General features: G+C 39.7%; 2 non-coding genes across 2 annotated transcripts; both read left to right on the top strand.

Annotated features, from left to right (window-relative positions):
• Positions 1 to 7,471: 7,471 nt before the first annotated feature.
• LOC141583395 (U6 spliceosomal RNA) lies at positions 7,472 to 7,577 on the top strand. Its single transcript, XR_012516046.1, has one exon. It is a non-coding gene; the product is annotated as a U6 spliceosomal RNA (small nuclear RNA).
• Positions 7,578 to 24,192: 16,615 nt separating this feature from the next.
• On the top strand, positions 24,193 to 24,299 carry LOC141583400 (U6 spliceosomal RNA). Its single transcript, XR_012516051.1, has one exon. It is a non-coding gene; the product is annotated as a U6 spliceosomal RNA (small nuclear RNA).
• Positions 24,300 to 25,613: the final 1,314 nt, after the last annotated feature.

Genomic DNA, 25,613 nt, shown 5'->3' with positions numbered 1-25,613 from the left:
TGGCAAATTTCTAAGAAAAGTAATCGATATGAAGTGATGTAACTTGAGTGGCAAGGCTTAGGGTAGCTCTGATTGCTCATGAGGGAGAAATAGAAAGGGGAGAAGAGAGCAATCAGAAATATCAAGGCTAGTTTGGAAATTAGGTAATGGAGGGGAAAGACCATGAAACGGTTGTGTGTGTGTGTGTGTGTGTGTGTGTGTGTGTGTGTGTGTGTGTGTGGTGGTATTCATTCGTTTCTTTTGTATGGTGAGAGAGTTCTCTTCAGTTTTAGAGAATGAGTTTTCAGTTTGGGAGAGGGAGTTAGTTATAAATTGCCTGGAGATCAATGTTAGGAGGCCTCTGAGGAACCAGATTGGCAGTGAATAGGTGGTAATGTAGTGGGAAACCCTTGAGCAGAGGGAGTAACAGGTACTTAACTGACTCATGATCCTCTTCTGGTAGAAATAGCCAACTAGAGTCTCAATTCTGCTTTCTAATCTAGAATGTCTTGATGGGAAGGTGGGAGATAAGGAGCTTATAAATAACAAGATCAAGTTGGATTTTGAGTTTACTAGACCCTGTTCTTCTCTTACCTGGGAAAATTATGTGGTGTTTTCAGCAAACGAATCTCTCTCCTACTCTTTTCTCTTTTTGGCCAAATCCTCAAATGATAAAGGGAATTGGTCATGTGGCTAAGAGAGGACACTGAAGTAATTATCTATTGCACTAGTTTTCAGCTAGAATTGTGCATCTCAGTTACCTGAGGAAAAATTTTAAATAATCTACAAGTCTAGGCTCTCCCCTGAAGATTTTCATAAAGTAAGTCTAATAAATCCTGGACATGTATGTTTCAAAAGGTTTCCTTGAAGCCAGGCATGGTGGTGAATGGCTGTAGTGTCAGCTGCTGGGGAGGCTGAGGGGGAAAATTGCTTGAGCTCAGGAGTTTGAGTCTAGCCTGGGCAACATAATGAGACCTTTCTCTAAACAATGATGACAAATTCCTCAAAATCTGGATACACTCCTGCTGAGGAATCACTGAATAAATAAGTGTAATATATAAATTCTTACATCTCAGAAACTTAAGATCTCTAGAATAGTTGCAGTTGGAATTGGATATGTGCTAATTCCTTTATATCTTTCATTTCCCATAATACTAGTTTGACTTTTTTGGGGGGTGGGAGACAAGGTCTCTGCCAGGCTGGAGTGCAGTAGTGTGATCACAGCTCCCTGCAGCCTTGACCTCCCCAAGCTCAGGTGGTCCTTCAACCTCAGTTTTAGTATTTTTTTTTTTTTCTGAAGTAGAGATGAGTTTTTTGCCATGTTGCCCAGGCCAGTCTTGAACTCCTGGGCTCAAGTGATTCACCTGCTTCAGGCTTTCAAAATGCTAGGATTACAGGTGTGTGCCACCATTGCTGGCCTAATCTGACTTTTATCTCTGTGGTTGGGATGTTAAAATGAATGTTATTGGCAGTATCAATCAGCTTACGGAATAATACCTTCTCCTAACATCAGTTATTCACTGCCATTCAGAAGGTCTTTAGAAATTTGCAGTGAGTAGTCTTCAATAAGTAGAGGATGGTCCTCTCAGGATTTTGTGTCTCTTTGTTACCATTCAAGTGCTTAGCTCAGTAAGTTGTTAATAAGATCAGAGTTTTCTCAGTTAGAATTGTAGCAAGTTCTAAACTTCTTTGATCAATTGAAGCTTTATTATAGACTATCCAGTATCTCTCTAAATGGTATTGGGAAAACTGGCTAGCAGTGTGCAGAAAGCAGAAACTGGACCCCTTCCTGACACCTTACACTAAAATTAATTCCAGATGGATTAACAATCTAAACATAAGTCTTAACACCATAAACACCCTAGAAGAAAACCTAGGCAAAACCATTCAGGACATAGGCGTAGGCAAGGACTTCATGGCTGAAACACCAAAAGCAATGGCAACAAAAGCCAAAATCGACAAATGGAATCTAATTAAACTCCAGAGCTTCTGTACAGCAAAGGAAACAATCATTAGAGTGAACTGGCAACCAACAGAATGGGAAAAACATTTTGCAATCTGCCCATCTGACAAAAGACTAATATCCAGAATGTGCGAAGAAATAAAACAGATTTATAAGAAAACAAACAAACCCAATCAAAAGTGGTCAAAGGATATGAACAGACACTTTATAAAAGAAGACATATATGAGCCCACCAAACGTATTAAAAAATGCTCATCAGCACTGGTCATTAGAGAAATGCTAATCAAAACCACATTGAGATACCATCTCACACCAGTTAGAATGGTGATCTTTAAAAAACCTGGAGACAACAGATGCTGGATAGGTTGTAGAGAAATAGGAACATTTTTGCACTGTTGGTGGGATTGCAAATTAGTTCAACCATTGTGGAAAACAGTGTGGCAATTTCTCAAGGACCTAGAAATAGAAATTCCATTTGACCCAGCAATCTCATTACTGGGTATATACCCAAAGAATTATAAATTGCTCTATTATAAAGACAAATGCACACATATGATCATTGTGGCACTGTTTACAATAGCAAAGACCTGGAACCAACCCAAATGTTCATCAATTATAGACTGGATAAACAAAATGTGGCACATATACACTGTGGAATACTATGCAGCCATAAAAAATGATGAGTTCATGTCCTTCGTAGGGACATGGATGACTCTGGAAACCATCATTTTAGCAAACAGACACAAGAACAGGAAACCAAACACCACATATTATCACTCAAAGGTGGGTGTTGAACAATGAGAACACATGGACACAGGGAGGGGAGCATCAGAGACTGTGGTCGGTTGAGGGGGTCTAGGAGAGGGACAGCAGGGGCATGGGGAGGGTAGGGAGGGATAATGAGGGGAGAAATACAAGATAGAGGAGATAGGGGGATGAAGGCAGCAAACCACCTTGCCATGTTTGTAACTATGCGACAATCCTGCATGATTTGCACATGCACCCCAGAACCTAAAGTACAATAAATAATAAAAAATAAAACGTTTGTAGAGCATTTGCTTAATCAGGATGGCAGTTTTAAACACTGAAAACCATGGAGTTATTGAGACTACATATAGGGATTCTGTAAATTTTGTTTCACTAGTTCTGTGAACTGATTATTTATTTAGTTACCAATCTGGAAAACTTAAATACAAATTGATTTTAAATGAATACATGTTGGAAAAATTGTTGAAATGGGCAGTATGAGACTTAGTAGCAATGTTTATTGCACATTGGAGCTTGATCTTTTGGTAAAACATGAAACTAAAGAAATATTTTACAAATTCTTGCTTTATACCCAACAATTTGTCTTAGAGTTTGAGAATATAGAGCTAAAAGATACAGCTCTTTGTTTAGATGGAAAAAATATTATCATCCAATAATACCACACCAAATGCTGGCATAGAATCAAAGATTCCTGGAACCAGTAAGTGTTTAAAGTGAGTTTTTGAGATGATCAGAGTTAATGTGTTGAGGCAGAAGAGAGGTGTCTCCAAGGGAAAGAGCAGTGTGTGAGAAAGCACCGAAGAGTAAGAAGGAAGTGACTATAATTTGTTTACTTTCTATGAGTGTAAGTTTATAGGATCCTATATAGTTTCCAGTTCAGTTGAGAAGTACGTAATTTTTTGAATCAAATATCATTTTTGCTTTTATTGTTTTACAGTGTGGCCTCACGCCACTTTCACTTGCTGTATATGGACAAAAAGAGAAAATGATGAAATTTTTAATCAAGAAAAAAGCTAATGTAAATACAATTGATAAATTTGGAAGGTATAGTTATTTTTTTTAATCTCTGTGTTGTAGAATGATAGCAGTCACTCAAGTCATAAACATTATAAGATTAACTTATTGCAACATAGTGATCAGGATCAACAAATCAGTTAAGTAGAAAAACAATTAGACTGGGCAACATAAAGAACAGTTTTAGTGGGATTCCTCTTACTGCACTGACTGATGTTATTATGTGACATTTTTGGTTATATGATTTGTGTTAGCTAAATGGATTTCATATTTGTCTCATGAAGTGTGAACTTTAACTTTTAGTTTACTTATGACTTAGTATTGAACTTAACTCTTTCTAGTAGTTTTTAATCTCTATGTCTTATATGCTTTTCCACTAATACACTTTATTAAACATAAATAGGAGTTGATAATCATTTTGTCTTTTGAATAACTCTGTGATAAGTTGCTTTCTTTGAAGAATATTAATGTTAGCTTATGCCTCCAAGACAATTAATTGCTATTCCCACATACTGTAAGTTCATCAGCTTTTGTTTTAATTCCAATGTATTTTGATGTTTTGATTATTTATTTATTTATTTGTTTGTTTGTTTATTTTTGAGACAGAGTCTCGCTCTGTCACCAGGCACCAGGCTGGAGTGCAGTGGTACCATCTCTGCTCACTGCAAACTCCACCTCCCAGGTTCAAGCAATTTTCCTGCCTCGGCCTCCTGAGTAGCTGAGATTATAAGCACGCTTCACCATGCCCAGCTAATTGTTGTATTTCTTAGTAGAGACTGGGTTTCACCATGTTGGTCAGGATGGTCTCAATTTCTTTACCTTGTGATCCGCCTGCCTCGGCCTCCCAGAGTGCTGGGATTACAGGTGTGAGCCACTGTGTCTGGCCTTATTTTTAATTGGTATGGAGAGAGGAAGTAGAGATAGTTTTAAGTGGGTACACTGTTCCTTTAATGAAGGCAAGGTGTAGGTGGGTGATAAGAGAAAAGAGCTAGGCTTCGGATTCACACAAGACTGGGTTTAATTCCTAGCTTTCTTACTTGATAGGTGTGTGACCTTGGCAATGTTATTTACCACCAAATGTGTTGTCATATATGAAAAGGAGGAGAATATCTCCTTCAAAATTGCCTGTGCATAAGTAAGAAAGATGTGTGTGTGCGGCATTTAATTCAGTGCCCAGCACACGCTTATTGGCATCATTAACTGAAACTATTATGACTACTGTTTTCACCATTCTTATTAATATTACTGCTTTCAGCATGCAGATAGCTCTTATGTGACCCCACAGCTGATTTTCTGTTACTGTATATCAGTCTCGGGAAGCGGGAAGGAAATCTTTACTGAAATCTTTGTTCACTTCAGATAAGTGGCCCTAGCATAGTTTCTTGCCTATCAAAGGCCTTTAAATTAGCAGCTTCTACTATTTAACACCCACTGAGATAAGAGGTTTTCTTTTTGTCCCTTCCTTTTAACTTTGGTGGTATTTTACAGAGATTAACACTTGAGCACCCAAGATGCTTATGTCTTTTAGTGCATGCAAATGTTTAATTCTGCATTGACAGGCAAGATACTAAATGGGTAAAGTATGCCAGATTAGCTTACAACTTTATTACAGTTAGGGAAAAATTACCTCTCTGTCATTTTAGGACTGTGCTTATACTTGCCGTATGTTGTGGATCAGCAAGTATGGTTGGCCTTCTACTTGATCAAGATATTGATGCATTTTGTCAAGATAAATCTGGAAAAACTGCCAGGGATTATGCTGTGTCTAGTCAACATAATATGTAAGTGTTTACATGAAAAGTCTAGTTAACACTAAATTAAGGCTTAAAATAATTACAACAACTGTATCTTATATATCAAGTGAGATGTAGTAGTTTGGTTTGGGTAGTTTTAAAGTGGCAATGAGTTAGTCCCCTGCATCAGCTAGAAATCAAGCAAAAGGTAGACTGGTTAGAAGTACCAGTGTGTGCAGGATTCTTTATCTCAGGACTTGTAAGACCTTTATGTTTACAGATTCCAACATTGTTCATTTCATCCAAGTATAACACCTATGAATGAGATAAAAAATAGTGTCACATCTTTCTGTTTTTTTTTTTTTTTTTTTTTTTTTGATTAGTTATTTGGGTCTTGAAATGTCCAGTTTATCAGAAAGTCATTTACTGTCTTCTGAAGACTATCTCTTCCATACTCTTTGAATTTTTCAAGAACCAAAGGGATTTACTAAATCCAAGGAAGACAATCCCTTTTATAAAATCAGAAGGACTAGAAACAAAGGGCACTCCAATCATTCTGTTGTTTCTGTTGATTCTGTTGCATTTTTGCCCCTGAAACTGGTCCTGCTGCCTGGTAATGGTTGATCTTTGACACCAAGATGCCCTTACTGATTCAGATCCCTCAGGTCTTCATGGTGATTCATACAAAGATGTTGAAGTTACAGCGTTTTTTAAATTCACATACCTATGCTTATATGCTCAGCCATTATTCCCAAAGCACCAGCACCATTCTCTGGCAATGTGACTTTATCCACACACAAAATGAGCTAATTGACCATCTCCCCCATATTCAGCCTAGACTTAGCTGAGACCTTCATGGTAAGAGATCCTTTCAGGCCTTTGTTGGTCTTTTCTGTAGCAGATATTCATTGGGCTTGTTCTAAATGGTCAGAGAGGTTGAAATAATGTGGCAGGAAGAGATGAGTGTTTCTTTCTTCTTTGCTACCAGTTCTGTACCCTCATGCACCTTTATATCCTGTATAATACCTGAGGCAGTAGAAAATCCCATATTTACCTTCCCAGAAGCAGCGGACTCCCAGTTGTGATTGGCCCCTTGACTGAGCTGTTTTAAATAATAATGAAAATTGCCCAAGCTACTTGCAACTCTACCTCAATATTTAAAAATATTTTCAAATTCTACCTCACAGGAAGCTATTGAAGAGAATTCTCAGAATCTCAAGTAGGTTAGTTGGACTTAACAGAGCCATACCTTGTCCATGTCTCATCACTGAATGTAGGGAATCCATGAGCCCTGCACACTGGGTGCCAGAACATAGGGATCCATAAGCCCCACACGTTGGGTGCCAGAATGTAGGGCTCCATGAGCCCCACATTGGGCACCAGAATGTAGGGAGCCACCCCTACATCACCTGTGGGTACCCTGAGTTTGGTGGCAACAAAGGAATGAGAAAAAGAAAGATGAAGAGAGATGATGGGACCAGAGGGCCATCACTTATTACTTTGGAGGTGACAGTGAAGGCCCTGAGCTCTGACCATCCACTCTATTTATTGGTTACAATCACTTTGATCTACAGGGTAGGGGTGGAGTAATGGTGGGGAGAGGATGATGGTGGAGTGAACCAGTGAGCCAGAACTGAATCAGTGAACGGGAAGTGGTGTGTCATTCTAAGGATTGATAACAGTGGCAGTTTGGGGGTTTCACAAAAGAAGGACATGTGGTTATCTTTAGCTTGTTATCTAAGTACAGCTGATGGAACACAGATCTTACAAGGAGCCCACAAGTCTGGCTACATCATAGTTCTACGAAGAGTTTTTATAGCCTTGAGCACCATGTTTATGGTAACAGAGCCAAGGTCACCCTGCACTGGAGCATGAGGCATGAAGAGGCCTTCCTCCTCAGAGGCCTCCTGCGGCCTTCTGCAGTGTATTATTCCCTGCTTATATGTTACTCATAACCAATTTATGTAGGTACTCTGTAAGTTCTTTCTAATCACGTGTAAAAGTAGAACTTTCTGTTTGCTTCAGCAGTACCCATTCTCAAATTGAAACAATAAAGAGAAAAATAGCATGGCTTCCTGCATAAGGAGGCCACACAGATTTTTGAAGCATTCCATATTTTGCACAGTCAGTGGAAGGTCATTTGACTGTTTGCTGACTAGCTATAATGCAACAGAGTGATTCAAAGCAAAATGGGTGTCACCAAAATATTGAAGTTGTTATTTGTACTGCAAAAATAGTCATGTAAGGTGGTCTATGAGATAACACTGGAACTGAATAATGTGTGTGGTGTTGTGTGCAAAATATGTTGTTAGTATGTATCTTGCAACTTCTTCATGGAACCTAAAAATAAATGAAAGTAGGGTTTTGGTCTCTCATGTCAGCTGGAGATGAACATGGATATAAAGCATCATCCTGACAAACATCTGCTGTTTGAGAGTTTGAGTCTATAGGGAAGGATCATTGGTCCCAGCCAGGTCTTAACATCCATTGGTTTTTCTGTCCTTAGTGTGATTGATAGACTCCATAATAGTGGACAATCATGTCATCTACTTTAAGGAGTTATTTATCAATAAATTTAGTTACAAACTGTGAAATAGTTGAGATGCCCTGAACTATGAGCCACAAAGAGTAGGACAACTAATAAGCAAAATTAGGACTTAATAACATTTCCTGAAAACAGCAACCTTTTCATATTGGAACGTATGCACAAAATACAGATTGGGTTTTATTTGAAATTCCAACATGATTTCAGTCATAAAATTTAGGAACAGATTATTCCATTGCTTTAATATTTCTGTGAGCTTTTAAAAAATGTTATCTTGTTAAATCTTTATAACAATCTAGTGAAATAAGACAGCAAAGTTCTTATTTTGTAGAAGATGACATTGAGCCCAAGAGGAGCAACTTGTCCAAGAACAAATAGCTGTTCATTATGCAGCTAGGACTTAGGCAGAGTTGGTACACATTATGTCAGACTAATGCGAGTTAACTTACTGGGTCATAGTGCCCTTGATTTCTGACTATTTCACTTTACTCTTTTTCTTGTTTATGATAAGTTTGTAGAATGTACACATAGGTGGATGGAATAATATTGTTAAGTTCTGATATTCTGATATTGTTTGAATTACTCTAAGCATTTCACATTTGGTAAGTATTTTTTATCTCAGTATTAAAAGTCTTTTTATTTATTACATTTTTATACACAGAATTTGCCAATTACTTTCAGACTACAAAGAAAAACAGAAGTCAAAAAAGTTTTCTGAAAACAGCAATCCAGGTAAGACTTCTGATAGTGAGTTACTTTAGGCCAGTTGTCACCAGGCTTTTTGGCACCAGGGACCGGTTTTGTGGAAGACAGTTATTCCATGGACTAGGGAAAGTTTGAGGTGGTTTCAGGATTATTCAATCACATTACATTTATTTTGCTACTTTATACTATTAATACATTGTAATATATAATGAAATAATTATACAACTTACCATAATGTGGAATCAGTGGTAGCTCTGAGCTTCTCTTCCTACAAATAGATGGTCCGATCTTGGGACAAAGGGAGACAGTGACAGATCATACGACATTAGATTCTCGTAAGCAGCACATGATCTAGATTCCTCATGTGGGCAGTTCACAACAAGGTTCATGCTTCAGTGAGGATCTAATGCTGTCCCTGATCTGACAGGAGGCAGAGCTCAGGCAGTAAGATGAGCCAGGGGTGTGGCTGTAAATACAAATGACACTTCCTTGGTTTGCCTCCTGCTCACTTCCTCCTGTGTAGTGAGGTTCCTAATAGGCCATGGACTGGTACCAATCTGTGAGGCACTGGTCAGGAAACCTATGCTTGTACCAGCAAGGTCTCACTATTGCTGACTTCACTCCTCCTAATTTGAAATGAAAAGAGATATATTTACTTTGTTGGAATAAGATGTGTTCTTCTATCTGTGGGTTAATTGTCATGATAACAGTAATTTTGTTAGAACAAGATGCTCGGCTACCATTCATCAAAAGATTGTCATAATAAATATACAAATTGCCCAACTCTAGGCTCAGCAGATGATAATAAAAGTAGAAAATGTTTCACAATAACGAAAATGCTAGTATGCTACCTGGATGTGGACACCTAATACATTGTACAATCCAGATTGTATAAGGACACCTTTAATTTAGCCATCTATTTATCAGAGAGCTTTTGATAACAGGGAGACAAAGATGAAATTGATGTAATTTTGATCTTTAAGGTGCTCATAACACAATTGTCTCTTTCATTTCTGTGCTTTTTCAACAGAATTGACAAAAAAAAATTTATTTATGTTTTAACTTGTCTGCTTAACAAATAAATATGAAATGTTTTTTAGATACATTTTTTTCTAATGCTACAGAACACAAATAAAAATACAAACAGAGGAGCTCATTATTATGATTATCATTTTTTATTATTTTGCTACTTTAATCAGGGCTTGCTGTGTGCTGGATGCCCACTGGAAACTTATAATTATGATTATTTATTATATTGATTATGTGCCAGACATAACTGATGAGGAATGAAAGCTTTTTGAATAAAGGTAGGTAGGATTGAAGGTAAGCATGCAGACTGAGTAGAATGTTTCAAGGTAAAGAAGCAGAGGAATGATGATTGGCAGAAGGAAGATGTAACAAGATTGTGTGTCTGCCGGAAGGAACTTCTAACACGATTCCCTCTGGGAGGAAGAGCAGCAAGTGCAGAAGACAAGATGCTTGAGTGAGCTTTGCAGGGTTTGTGAGCAGTTCACTTTTGCTAGTACCAAAAATGTGAGATATGAGAGGTTGGGAGTGAGGTGAATACTCAGCTAAGGCAAGTTTATAATAGACTTTTTAATACTATAGAAACGAGTAGGTGTTCAGCCTTGGTCATCATGGTGGAACCCCATCTCTACTAAAAATACAAAAATTAGCCGAGTGTGGTAGCCAGCATGTGTAATCCCAGCTAATTGGGAGACTGAGGCACAAGAATCACTTGAACCTGGGAGCTAGAGGTTGCAGTGTGCTGTTGTGCCACTGCACACCAGCCTAGGCAAAAGGGTAAGACTTTATCTCCATAAATAAAGGAATGAATGAATGAATGAATGAATGAATGAAATGAATAACTCTTATCTGGTGGGCCATGGGAATTTTACCAGTAGAATGCTTTGGACTGCACATACTAGATGAGCAGTGGCTAAAACAGTAGGAATCAGAGTTGTTTGGGTTGTTCAGTGATATCCCAGGATCCCACTTGTCCCTCTTTCAGCTGTGTTGTTGGCAGTGTTTTATTATGTCTCCTTTCATAGTTGGCTAATCTGCAACAGCTCCAAACATCTTGTTCTCACAACACAACATCGCAAGGGCTGCTTTTCTTCACAGTGTCTTTTAAATGGGTAGAAAACTTAGAAGCATGCAAGGGGCTTCCTGTAACATTTCATTGGATGGGTCAAACCACATGCACATCCCAAAACCAGGCACTGGGAAAGCAGATACATGATTAGCTTAGAATACTCATTTCTCTTTCTGAAGCTGAGGAGGGGAATTGGGATAATAAACATCCCAATAGACTTGTGTTTCTTAGGCAAGAAAGAATAAGGAAAGGCTATTGGTAGGGAGCCAGCAGTGTTTGCTGCAGAGGCTCATTGGAGAAATTTGAGTCAGGGAGTCACAAGATTAAATTTGAGTATTAAGGCATTCTGGTTATGGTGTAAAAGTGGTTAGCAAACTTTTCTTGTAAAGGATGAGGTGGGAAATATTTTAGACTATGTGGTCTCTGTTGTGTCTAGTTAACCCTGCTGTTGTAGTGTGAAAACCACCACGGATAACATGTAAGCAAATAGGCATGACTGAGATCCAAGAAAACTTTATTTACAAAGCCATAAGGCAGACTGGATTTGGCCTGTGGCCTGTAGTTTGCTGACCCCTCATAAAGGATTGATGGAAGGTAACCATGTAAAGAAACCAGGAGACAAAGGAAGCTTTTGCAGTAGTAGTCAGCTATAGTTTCCTTGTCACACATCCTTGAACTAGTGTCAATGTAGTGAGAGGTTTTCACCCATGCATGGTGAAAAAAAAGAAACTTAGGAATCTTAGTTTCTCATTTAAAAATGTTGGCCTTTTTTGTGGTATTATGTCTTTTTCATTTGTTTTGCTTAAGTTTTTTTTATGTAAGAAATAACATTAATAGTTGGCCATTTTTATTTAAATAAAAGCCATTTTCTAAATGTTTATGTCCCAAATGGCAGTGGGACTATAAAGCAGAGACAGAAGAGAGGTATAGTTAATATGATTTAGTGATAATCGAATAAGAAAAGTTTGGGGGATAGAGAGAAAGCTCAGATGATGCACTGGTTTCCAGATTGTACCCTAGCATTTAACCTGGACATGCGGAAGGAATAGGAAATTTTCTGGTGAATACAGAAGAGTAAACAGTAGCAGGAATGACTGATTTTTTTCTATGCATATTTAATGGAATATTCATACAGGGTATTTTGAGTAGGTATTTGGATAATCAGCATTTATAACTTGCATCCTACTAGTTTGACTCTTAATAATAAGAATTGTCAAAGATCCAAAGTTGATGATAAATGTCCATGTGTATCATCATCAATGACTGAAAGTCAGCATCCACAGAATTGGGACAGATGAACTTAATAGATAAAGATGAATGTCGGAGTTGTGTTTCTCTTAGGGACTGACACTCTATTACCTGTGGGACTCACAGCTGCCAGGAAAGAAAGAGAGCAAGAAGCCTATTAAAGAAGCCAGCAGATTCAGTCCTGGAGTGCCCTGCTTGGCTTCATGTCTTAGTTCTGACTTGTAACAAATTATTTTCTGTAAAATGTGCTTTGTGTTTTTCCCCTCTTGCAGCATGTGAACAAACAGAATCCCTTTAGTAGGGCATTTTTGTATTCTTTCTTGAAACAAAGCAACATGTAAATAACAAAAAGAAAGTAAGAGTAAGAGAAAGAGTATTTTTTGTATAGGCTAGCATTTAACATAAACTTGGGAGTGAGTACCAGGATTATACTTAGAATTTAGGGACGGGATGGGAAAACTAGTTAGAAATCTATATTTAATATAAACATTTCAGTACATAGGGTAAAACTTTTATGAAAATACATCAAAGGATCTTTGATCCACTAAACCAGGAGCTGGCCAGCTTTTTCTGCAAAGACTCAGTTAGTAAATATTTTAGGCTTTGTGGGCTATATATATTTATTTTTTTGAGACAGGGTCTCACTCTGTCTCCCAGGCTGGAGTGCAATTGCATGATCATGGCTGACTGCAGTCTTGACTTTCTGGGCTCTAGTGATCCTCCCATCTCAGCCTCTCTACTAGCTGGGACCACAGGTGTGCAACATCACAGCCAGCTAATGTACTCTACGGACTATAAAGTGAATAAGCATGGCTGTGCTCCAAAATACTTTACTTAGAAAAACAGGCAGTGGGCTGGATTTGGCCCACAAGTGCTAATTTGCTGATCCTTTTCCTAAAGGAAGGTGCTGCTAATGCAGTGAATCTGATTGGTAAAAGTGCTCTGCATGTGTGGCATTCTTCTTCCTTTGAAATAAGGATATATTTAAGTAGTCACCTCACCACATTTTTCAACAGTAACTTCATATAATTTTTAACATTTCATTTATAAAATATGATTTTTTCTGCTTTTCTTCTATTTTATTCCTGTTAATAGCATTCAGTATTTTTCTGTGATTATTACTTTGTATATTTGATGAGTATCAACTATCCTAGAATTGGATGATTTTTATCAAGCAAGAAATACTCTCTTTGAAACTTTTAGTATTCCTTGGTCTTTATGTGTAAGCATGAATATGATAACCAGCTTTTGTAATTTAGAAATGTTCAAGGGGTCTTTTAGTTCTATAATTTTAAGAATTTAATACCTCAGTCTAGGATTTTTTAACACTATAAGTGTATAATTTTTATAACCTTTAAAATATATCATTGCTATATAAAATTTGAAAACTACTGTTTCTTGCCTATCACATTTCCATGACTGACTCCCAATTATGATCTCTTTCAAAGAACTATCTACACTCATGAACTCAGATTTTCTTTCCATTCAGTCTTGATCTCATGCCAGTAAGTCTTCAAATTCAACGCTCCTCAAGGTTATTGTTCTCAAGGTTATCACTTAACGTTTCTCTGTAATAAATCTAGGGATTTTTTCTAACACCTCATTTTATGTAATCTGGCAGCAATATTAAACCAAATGGAGGGCATCTCCTCCCTAATAGCATCTTCAATTAGCCCGCTGAAGGACCTCACTCCCTCAGGCCTCCTGCCTTTCTAGTCCTTTTGTCATGGTCTGTTTACTTGCTTCTCAACTTTCTCCTTTTGCACATTGTTGTTTCCTAGGGCTCAGTCCTCAATCTTTTCTCGTTACTTTTTTTTCTTTTTTTGAAATGGAGTCTTGCTCTGTCACCTAGGCTGGAGTTCAGTGGTGCAGTCTTGGCTCATTACAACCTCCGCCTCCTGGGTTCAAGTGATTCTTCTGCCCCAGCCTTCTGAGTAGCTGGGATTACAGGTGCATGCCAGCATGCCAAGCTAATTTTTGTATTTTTAGTAGGGACAGGGTTTCCCCATGTTGGCCAGGCTGGTATCAACCTCCTGAATTCAGGTGATCTGCCTGCCTTGGTCTCACAAAGTGTTGGGATTTCAGCCACTAGCCACCGTGCCCGGCCCCTCGTGACTTTTTCTATTTTTTTTTTTTTATTCTTTATTTTATTTTAGGTGCATATTATATCTGGCATTTCTTCCCATGTTAGCCCTTCCCACCTTCCCCCCTCCACTGTCTCTCCCCTACCCCTCCCAACTGCCCCCAGTGTGTGATGTTCCTCTCCTTGAGTCCATGTGTTCTTGTTGTTCAACACCCACCTATGAGTGAGAACATACGGTGTTTGCCTTTCTGTTCTTGTGTCAGTTTGTTGAGATGTTGTTTTCCAGATTCATCCAAGTCTCTACAAAGGACACGAACTCATCATTTTTTATGAGTGTGTAGTATTCCATGGTGTATATGTACCATATTTTCTTTGTCCAGTCTATCATTGATGGGCATTTGGGTTGGTTCCAGGTCTTTGCTATTGTACACAGGCTGCTATCAACATATGTGTGCATGTGTCTTTATACTAGAACAATTTATAGTTCTTTGGGTATATACCCAATAGTGGGATTGCTTGGTCAAATGGAATTTCTATTCCTAGATCCTTGAGAAATTTCCACACTGTCTTCCACAATGGCTGAATTATTTTACACTCCCACCAACTGTGTAAGAGTATTCCTATTTCTCCACATCGTTTCCAGCATCTGTTGTCTCCGATTTTTTAAAGATCAACATTCTAACTGGCATGAGATGATATCTCAGTGTGGTTTTGATTTGCATTTCTCTAATGACCAGTGATGATGAGCATTTTTTCATGTGTTTGTTGGCCTCAAATATGTCCTCTTTTGAAAAGTGTCTGTTCATATCCTTCTCCCACTTTGAATGGGGTTGTTTTTTTCTTGTATATCTGTTTTAGGTCTTTGTTGATTCTGGATATTAGCCCTTTGTCAGATGGGTAGATTGCAAACATTTTTTCCCATTCTCTTGATTGCTGATTCATGCAATGCTGCTTTCTTCTGCTGTACAGAAGCTCTGGAGTTTAATAAGATGCCATTTGTCTATCCTGGATTTTATTGCCATTGCTTTTGGTGTTTTAGTCATGAAATCCTTGCCTATGCCTATGTCCAGGATGGTTTTGCCTGTTTTTTTCTAGTGTTTTTATCATGTGAGGTTTTATGTTTAAATCTTTGATCCTTCTTGAGTTAGTTTTAGTGTAAGGTGACAAATAGGGGTCCAGTTTCTGCTTTCTGCACATTGCTAGCCAGTTTTCCCAACACCACTTATTAAACATGGAGTCCTTTCCCCGTTGTTGTTTTTGCCAGGTTTGTCAAAGACCGGATGGTTCTAGATGTGTGGTGCTTTAGATGTGTGTTCCGGGGTCTTTGTTCTGTTCCATTGGTTTATGTCTCTGTTTTGGTACCAGTGGCATGCTGTTTTGATTACTGTAGCCTCTATATAGTTTGAAGTCTGGCAGTGTGATGCCTCCAGCTTTGTTCTTTTTTCTCAGGATTGTTTTAGCTATGTGGGGTCTCTTGTGATTCCATATAAAGTTTAAAGTGGTTTTTTCCAGTTAGGTGAAGAAGGTCATTGGAAGCTTGATGGGGATAGCAGTGAATCTATAGATTACTTTGGGCAGTATGACCATTTTGACCTATTGATTCTTCCTAACCGTGAGCATGGAATGTTTCTCCATCTGTTTGTCTCCTCTCTTATTTCGTTTGTTGTTCTCCTTGAAGAGGTCCTTTACATCCTTTATTAGTTATATTCCTAGGTATTTTATTCTCTTTGTAGTAATTGTGAATGGGAGTTCCTTCTTGATTTGGCTCTCTGTTTGCCTGTGATTGGTATATACGAATGCTTGTGATTTCTGCATATTATTTTGTATTCTGAGATTTTGTGGAAGTTGCTTATCAGTTTGAGAAGATTTTGGGCAGAGACGATGGGGACTTTTAGATATACAATCATGTCATCTACAAATAGAGACAGTTTGACTTCTTTCTTTCCTAATTGATTACACTTCATTTCTTTTTCTTGGTTGATTGCTTTGACTAGAACTTCCAATACTATGCTGAATAAGAGTGGTAAGAGAGGGCATCCTTGTCTAGTGCCTGATTTCAAAGGGAATTCTTCCAGCTTTTGCCCGTTCAGTATGATATTGGCTGTAGGTTTGTCATATATAGCTTTTATCATTTTGTGATACGTTCTATCAATACCTAGTTTATTGAGAGTTTTGTTTTGTTTTGTTTTAAACATGAAGAGCTGTTGAATTTTGTCAAAGGCCTTCTCTGCATCTATTGAGAAAATTATGTGGTTTTTGTCTTTGGTTCTGTTTATGTGGTGGTTTACATTTATAGACTTGCATATGTTGAACCAGCCTTGCAGCCCCAGAGTGAAGCCTACTTGATCATGATGGAGAAGCTTTTTGATGTGCTGCTGCAATCCGTTTGACAGTATGTTATTGAAGATTTTAGCATCTGTGTTCATCATGGAGATTGGCCTGACCATTTTTTTTGTTTTGTTTTGAGTCTCTGCCGGGTTTTTGTATCAGGATGATGATGGTCTCATAAAATGATTTAGGAAGGATTCCTTCTTTGTATATTGTTTGGGTTAGTTTCAGAATGAATGGTCCTAGCTCCTCTTTGTATGTCTGGTAGAATTCAGCTGTGAACACCTCTGGGCCTGTACTGTTTTTGGTTGGTAGGCTATTAATTGCTGCCTCAACTTCAGCCCTTGTTATTGGTCTGTTCAAGGTTTCAACTTGTTCCTGGTTTAGGCTTGGGAGGTGTAAGTGTCCAGGAATTTATCCTTTTTTTCCAGGTTTACTGGTTTATGTGCATAGAAGTATTTGTAGTAATCTCTGATTGTAGTTTGAATTTCTGTAGAATTAGTGGTGATATCCCCTTTGTCAGTTTTTATTGCATCTATATGATTCTTTTCCCTTTTCTATTTAATTAACTCTGCTAGGAGTCTATTTTGTTGATCCTTTCAAAAAACCAGCTTCTGAGCAGAACGTATATTCTGTGGATTTGGGGTGGATATTTCTGTAGATGTCCATTAGGTCTGCTTGGTTCAGATCTGAGTTCAAGTCCTGGACATCCTTGTTAATTTTCTGTCTCGTTGATATGTCTGATATTAACAATGGAGTGTTAAAGTCTCCCACTATTACTGTGTGGGAGTCTAAGTCTCTTTGTAGGTCATTAAGAACTTGCTTTATGTACCTGGGTGCTACCCGGGTGTTCCTGTATTGTGTGTGTATATGTTTAGGATCATTAGGTCTTCTTGTTGCATTGATCCTTTTACCATTATGTAATGCCCTTCTTTGTGTCTTTTGATCTTTGTTGGTTTAAAGTCCATTTTATCAGAGACTAGGATTGCAGCTCCTGCTTTTTTTTTTTTCCTCTCCATTTACTTGATATGTCTTCCTCCATCCCTTCATTTTTAGCCTACACATGTCCTTGCACATGAGATGGGCTTCCCAAATACAACACACAGATGGGTTTTGATTTTTTTTTTTTTTTGAGATGGAGTCTCACTCTTGTTACCCAGGCTGGAGTGCAATGGCGCGATCTCGGCTCACCGCAACCTCCACCTCCTGAGTTCAGGCAATTCTCCTGCCTTAGCCTCCTGAGTAGCTGGGATTACAGGCGCGCGCCACCATGCCCAGCTAATTGTTTGTATTTTTAGTAGAGACGGGGTTTCACCATGTTGACCAGGATGGTCTCGATCTCTTGACCTCGTGATCCACCCACCTTGGCATCCCAAAGTGCTGGGATTGCAGGCTTGAGCCACCACACAGGGCCGCTTTTGACTTTTTATCCAATTTGGCAGTCTGTGTTTTTGATAGGGGCATTTAGTCCATTTACATTTAAGTTTAATACTGTTATGTGTGAATTTGATACTGCCATTTTGATGCTAGCTGCCTGTTTTGTCCTTTAGTTGACAAATTTTCTTCATTGTATCTATGGTCTTTACCATTTGGTACATTTTTGGAGTGGCTGTTACTGATTGTTCCTTTCCTTGATTAGTGCTTCTTACAGGAGCTCTTGTAAGGCAGGCCTGGTGGTGAGAAAATCTCTCAGTAGTTGCTTGTTCATAAAGGATTTTCTTTCTCCTTCGAATGTGAAGCTTAATTTGGCTGGATATCATATTCTAGGTTGACAGTTCTTTTCTCTAAGGATGCTGACTATTGGCCCCCACTCTCTTCTCACTTGTAGAGTTTGTGTGGAGAGATCTGCTGTGAGTCTGGTGGGCTTCCCTTTGTCTCTTGTTGCCCTTAGCATTATTTCCTTCATTTTAACACTGGTGAATCTGATGATTATGTGCCTTGAGGTTGCTCTTCTTTAGGTATATCTTTGTGGTGTTCTCTGTACTTTCTGGACTTCAATGGTGGCCTGCCTCACTAGGTTGGGGAAGTTCTCCTGGATAATATCCTGAAGAGTGTTTTCCAACTTGCATTCATTCTCTCTGTCACATTCACGTATGCTTATCAAACGTAGATTACGTCTTTTCACAGAATTCCATATTTCTTGGAGGCTTTGTTCATTTCTTTTCACCCTATTCTTGCCTTCTCATTTTATTTCATTGCATTGATCTTCAATCTCTTATATTCTTTCTTCTGCTTGGTCCATTCAGCTATTAAGACTTGATGCTTCATGAAGTTGTTGTGCTGTTTTTCAGCTCCATCAAGTCATTTCTATTCTTCTCTAAGCTGTTTATTCTAGTCAGCATCTCATCTAACCTTTCATCTAAGTTCTTAATTTTTTTGCATTGGGTCAGCACATGTTCTTTTAGCTCTGAGAAGTTTGTTTTTACCCACTTTCTGAAACCTGTTCCTGTCAGTTCATCAGATTCATTCTCCACCTATCTTTGATCCCTAGCTGGTGAGGAGTTATAATCCCTTGGAGGAGGAGAGGCCTTCTGGTTTTTAGTGTTTTCTTCTTTTTTATGCTGGTTTCTTCCCATCTTAGTGGCTTTATCTACCTGTGGTCTTTGTAGTTGGTGACTTTCAGGTGGGGTCTCTAAGTGGACATCCTTTTTGTTGATGTTGAAGCTATTTATTTATGCTTCTTAGTTTTCCTTCTAACAGTCAGGCCCCTCTGCTGCAGAACCACTGGGGATCCACTCCGGATCTCACTCACCTCGGGATCGCCTGCAGGGGCTGCAGAACAGCCAGGGTTGCTGCTGGTTTCTCCCTCTACTGTCCTCATCCCAGAAGGGTACCCACCAGATGTTGGCCTGAGCTTTCCTTTATGAGGTGTCTTTTTGGGTATATGGGGCTCAGAGAGTTGCTTGAGGAGACAGTCTGTCCCTTATAAGAGCTCACGTGCTGTGCTGGGAGTTCTGTTGTTTTTTGCAGAGGTGCTGGGCTGATACATTTAAGTCTACTGCAGCTGAACTCATAACCTCCTGTTTTCCCAGGTGCTCTGTCCTAGAAAGGTCAGCTTTATTTATAAGTTCCTGTCGTGCTGCTGCATTTTTTCATAGATGCCCTGTCCAGCGCAGAGTAGTCTAGTCACAGTCTGTTAGCAGAGGTAATGCTGAGCTGCCACAGGCTCTGCCCATCTACTGCATGAACTGCATTGGTAGTGGCAGACTGCCTTAGTAGTGGGGGACGCCCTTCCCCCCACTGAGCTGGACCATCCCGGGTCAAGCTGCACTTATGGTGAAACTCCTAATACAGAGTGTTTCAGATTTCTTGTCTTGTGGGGGTGGTACCCATCAAGCCAGATCGTCTAGTTTCCTGTCTCAGCCCCCTCCCTTTCAGTTGAATCGGTGGCAACCTCGACCTCCTGGTTCACGTGTTTCTCCTACCTAAACCTTTTGAGTAGCTGGGATTACAGGTGCACAGCACTATACTTGGCTAATTTTTAAATTTTTAGTAGAGATGAGGTTTCCCTATGTTGGCCACACTTGTCTTGAACTTCTTTCCTCGTAATCCACCAGCTTCAGGAGCTGGGATTATAGGTGTGAGCCACTGCACACGGCCACATGTAGAAGTTTAGTGCTACATACAACACTGAACATTACACTGTGCTGGGATTACATGTGTGAGCCACAGTACCCAGCCACATAGATTTTCTTATTTCTCTAAGAATCCTGATCATAAATGAGTTCAGAGTTGTATGTAGAAGTGCAATGCTTAGATGCAGATGTGTAAATATAGAAGGATACAATACTTAGATTTAACAGTTATGAATAAATGTAATTCTTATAACTGACTATAACAGTATTAGAAAAGTCATATATTGATAAAGCTTTCTTCAGAAAAAGAGACTTAAAAACTTTGAGGAATTGCTTCTTTCCAAATGTATGCATACCTAAGGTTCTTACAATGGTGTGGTTTATAGAATAGATATTAGAGTGTAAATCCAATTTTTAAAACGTAGTCAAACGTATTAATCTTATATTTTATGCCTATGGCTATTTTGTAATTCAGAGAAAGGCTTTTCCAACTCCGAAATTCTTTAAAATCCTCTAGTGATTTATTTTTCATGGTATTTAAATCAATATTGAAACTTTCTTGAATTTACACTGGTTTCAAGTTTTGCCCAACTTTTTTTTCAGTTACATATTAACCATGGGAATTCTTTCATTATACAAATAAACATGTTATGGTTTAAATTCAGAGGAAATTATGATATGTTATTCTATTGTATGCTAACTAAAGTGTTCTTTTGTTGACTTAGAGTTCTCTTAGCCATAAGAAAAAAAAAGATCTCTTGCATGAAATTAGCATGTTGTGGGGGAAAATTGCCATGCTTAGACTGGAACTAGACACAATAAAACAGGAGAACCCACTAAGGGCAAAGAAATTTTTGGAGGACATTGAAAGTGTGAAAGGAAAAAATGCTAATATTCTAAAACCTATAAAATTGGATAAAGAAGAATGAACAAAGATGGTATTTTAAGGACAGTGGACAGCTTAGCCTTTTGACAACGAAGAATAAAATGGTCAGTTCTGAATTGGAGAATGTAAGACACAACTAGGAAACACTGGAAATGGAAATTCAATCATGTCATTTTAGACTGGCTACTGGTCTACATGAATGTGACCAAAGCCAGATAGCAGAAAAAGACTTCTTTTCAGAGAACAAAACCTGAACAGGTTTATTTACAGGAGACAATGAATTCTCATACATCTAAACTGAAAGAGAACAGCAAGATTCTTTCTGAACAACTGTAATGCTTATTGTAAAAATTAACAGCCTAAAATTTCAGCTCCATCACACAAGATAAACTGTGAGAGAAAAGACAGGGCAGGCTGTCATCTTTCCTGTTGGAGGAACTTAATTATTCCAGCTAAGGGCATTGGAGAGTACAAACCCACCAGGGGCAGAAGAGTTCCCACAGCACAGCACAGCTGCTTTACCAAATCATGGCCAGACTGCTTCTGAAAGCAGGCTCCTGATCCTGTTCCTTCTTACTGAACAGGACCTCCCACCTGGGGCTTACTGCTACCCTCACAGGTGTTCTCTGGTCAATGGAGATTTGAAACATTCCTTAGACAGAGCTCCCACAGAGAGGGGCGGGCCACCAACTTTGCTGTTTGGATGACTAGGTTCTGGCCTGAGGGCTTTGTAGAACCCAAGCTGACCAGGGGTGTAAGTGGTAGCTCAGTACAGCAGAGCCACCTCGCAAAAACATGGCCAGACCCTTGTTTAAGTCAGTCCCCAACCACATTTCTAATCACTGGGTAAAGCCATTCAACAGGGTTTCTGGCTGCCTTCACTGCTGTTCTCTGGCTGACAGATGATTCAGGCCTCCCTGAGTCAGAGCTTCCAAGGGGAAGACCAGACTGTCATCTTTGCTGTTTAGGCGACTCAGCCATTTCAACCTTGGGACTTCAGAGTGTCTGAGGCAACCAGGGACTGAAGTGAACCCCCAGCACAGCACAGCTGCTCTACAGAAACATGGCCAGACTTTTTTTAAAGAAGTCTCTGTTCTTGTTCCTCCTGACTAGACAAGACTTCTGAACTTGTCTCCAGCCACCTCCCATAGTTGTGTCCAGATTGGCAACAGGATTGTACCTCAGTGGTACAGAGGTCCCAGAGGAAGAGGTAGGCTATTATCTCTGCCTTTTTGCAGGCTTCGCTAGTGATACCTTGAGGCACTGGAAGATATGAGGCAATTAGGGACTGGAGTGGACCCCCAGTATACCACAGCAGCCTTATAGGAAAGTGGCTGAACCGTTACGTGGGTGCTGGTTTCCATATCTCCTCGATGAGCAGGTCCTCCCAGCTTGGATCTTTATCCAGGCCCCACTGAAGCCATCAAGCCAGTAGCAACTTGGCAATTCCTTGGACAGAGCTTCACAGATCGACTGAAATCCTCTCTGCCACTGCCTCTGCAGTGGATCTGCCCTTGTTACCTTCAGAATATCAAGAAAGCAAAAACCCTAAGTGCCATATTGATAACTCTAACAAGCTGCAGTTGACCCAAGGAACAAGGCAGTCCATCTCTTGTGGATACCACATACCCCCCATGGCTTATCACCGGACAGGGAACCCTGGCTTGGGCCCACAGCACAGACCCTCCATCCTGGGCTAATTACACTAAGTGATGGCTAACTCACATCTCTCTGGGGTAGAGCCCCCAGGAGACAAGCAAAGTGATGGAGCAGGAAGCCAGCTGATGTGAAGCTCAGAGGGCAGGCACAGCTATCTCTCTAGGCTCTACTTGGTCTTATGAGACACTTTATCCTAGCACTTTAGGAGTGTGGAGGTCAGATCAGCCACATCTCATGTGAAGATTGCCCAGCAGAGATAAGGTGTGCGAGTTTCCCTCTTAATAAAAGGAGACTTGCTTAAAAAAGAAGTCTGGCCACGTTTTTGTAGAGCAGCTGTGCTGTGCTGGGGCCTCACTTTTCAGAGAGTTCTCTGAGACCTGATCTCTGCTGGGCATTCTAGCACATGAGATGAAGCTGGTCTGACCTCAGCACTCCTTAGTCTGCTTGCGTCTCCCAGGTCCCCAGCCTGGCCACACCTGCCTACAGGGCACTCTCAGCTGCCCACCCGGCACTCTCAGCTGCCCACACCTTTGTTTCTGTGCCAGTGGACCATGCCTGAGCAGTGAAGAGATGCAGCAACGTGGACCCTTCAGGCATGCACCAACCTCTACATTGCCTCTCCATACTACAGCTCTTTATACACAAACTTCCTACATTGCTTTGCTGCTGTGTGTTTACATGAGTGGATTTTGCTGTACTTGCCCTACCAGCACATGGGACTGTAGCACACACTTCAACCCACCTGAACTCCCATTGAAGAGATAGCGATGGTAGGCACAGAACCAATAGAACCAACTCTGCCAACAACTTGCCCTTGTGCTAATGTTGTGCACAAAAAAGAGACCCTAATATGCGTTGAGTGCTGCTGCTTAGGGGGTCACAGAGAAGGCACCCAAACCTGCACAGGCCAGCACCCCAGCCTGCACCTCCAGTGCAACAGCACACACAGCAGGGGTCCCCTGGCTCCCACAAAGTGGTCTTGCCTCCACCACTTCCACCATTGGGTGAATGCCAACAGGGAGGCAGGCACTTCTGCATCTGCTAGCACTCTGCCACAGCTGCCACACTTTGCAGCCTTCAGTGCAGTAGAATCCAAACTTTGAGGAGCCAGAGAACAAAGTTGAAACCCAATATAAATTTCCCAGAGTTAAAGAACACAGTCTAGGAATTGGGAGATGAATATTGGCCCCCTAAAATCCTCCAAAACCAAAGCCAGCTGACTGCATCTGCCTTACAACACAATCAAACCAAAAAGATCATCAAATATCATAAAAGAAAAATATCCTGTGCAAAGGTCAGCAACCTCTAAGGTTGAAGGTGAATAAGATCATAGAGATGAGGAAGAATCAGTGCAAGAACACTGAAACTCAAAAAGTCAGCATGCCTTCTTTCCTCCAGATGATTACATCAACTGTTCAGCCTGTTCAAGTTTTCAGAACTGATCAGAGGCTGACATGTCTTTAATGATACAAGTGGAATTCAGAATGTGGGCAGAAACAAAGTTCACTGAGTGAAAGAAGTATGTCATCATCCAATGCAAGGAAGCCAAAAGTCATTGTGAAACATCGCAGGAGCTAACAGGCAATAGAGCTGGTATAAAGAACCTTACCAGTGCTTGCTATGGCAGCACATATATTAAAATGGGAATGATACAGGCAAGATTAGCATGGCTCCTGCTTAAGGATGACATGCAAATTCATGAAGCATTTCATATTTTTAGGAAGAATCAATATTGTGAAAATGGCCATACTGCCCAAAGTAATTTATATATTCACTGCTGTCCCCATCAAGCTACCAATGAACTTATTCACAGAACTGGAAAAACCCACCTTAAACTTCATATGGAAGCAAAAGAGACTCTGCATAGCCAAGACAATGCTAAGCAAAAAGAACAAAGCAAGAGGAATCATGCTACCTGATTTCAAACTATGCTACAAGGCTACAGTAATCAAAACAGCATGGTACTGGTACCAAAACAGAGACATAGACCAATGGAACAGAACAGAGGTCCTGGTGGCAATGCCACACATCTACAACCATCTCATCTTTGACAAACCTGACAAACACAAGCAATGGGGAAAGGATTTCCTGTTAAATAATTGGCGTTGGGAAAACTGGCTACCAGTGTGAAGAAAGCAGAGACTGGACCTCTTCCTGACACCTTACAGTAGAATTACCTCCAGATGGATTAAAGACCTAGACATAAGACCTAATGCCATAAAAAATCTAGAGAAAAAACCCAGGCAAAGCCATTCAGGACATACGTATAGGCAAGTACTTCATGACTAAAACACCGAAAGTATTGGCAACAAAAACGAAAATAGACAAATGGGACCTTATTAAACTCCAGAGCTTCTGTACAGCAAAAGAAACAATCATTAGAGTGAACCGCCAACCAACAGGATGGGAAACAATTTTTGCAATCTACCCATCTGACCAATGGCTGATATCCAGAATCTACAAAGAAGTAAAACAGATTTGCAAGAAAAAAAGCAAGCAAACCCATTCAAATTAGGGAAATGATATGAACAGACACTTTTGAAAAGAAGATATATATGAGGCCAAGAAACATATGAAAAAATACTCATCATCACTGGTTATTAGAGAAATCAAAACCACATTGAGATATCACCTCGTGCCAGTTAGAATGGTGACCATTAAAAAATCTGGAGACAACAGATACCAGAGAGCATGTGGAGAAATAGAAACACTTTTACACTGTTGCTAGGAGTGTAAACTAGTTGAACCATTGTGGAAGGCAGTGTAACACTTGCTCAAGGGCCTGGACATAGTAATTCCATTTGACCCAGCAATCCCATTACTGCGTATATACCCAAAGGATTATAAATCATTCTATTATAAAGACACATGCACACGTATGTTCACAGTGGCACTGTTTACAATGGCAAAGACCTGAAAACAACCCAAATGTCCAGCGACAATAGACTGGAAAAGGAAAATGTGACATACATACACCATGGAATACTATGCAGCCACAAAAAACGATGAGTTTGTGTCTTTTGTAGGGACAT

Source organism: Saimiri boliviensis (genome assembly GCF_048565385.1).
Source record: "Saimiri boliviensis isolate mSaiBol1 chromosome 19 unlocalized genomic scaffold, mSaiBol1.pri SUPER_19_unloc_5, whole genome shotgun sequence".
NCBI lineage: Eukaryota > Metazoa > Chordata > Mammalia > Primates > Cebidae > Saimiri > Saimiri boliviensis.
This window is presented reverse-complemented; position numbering and strand designations above follow the sequence as displayed.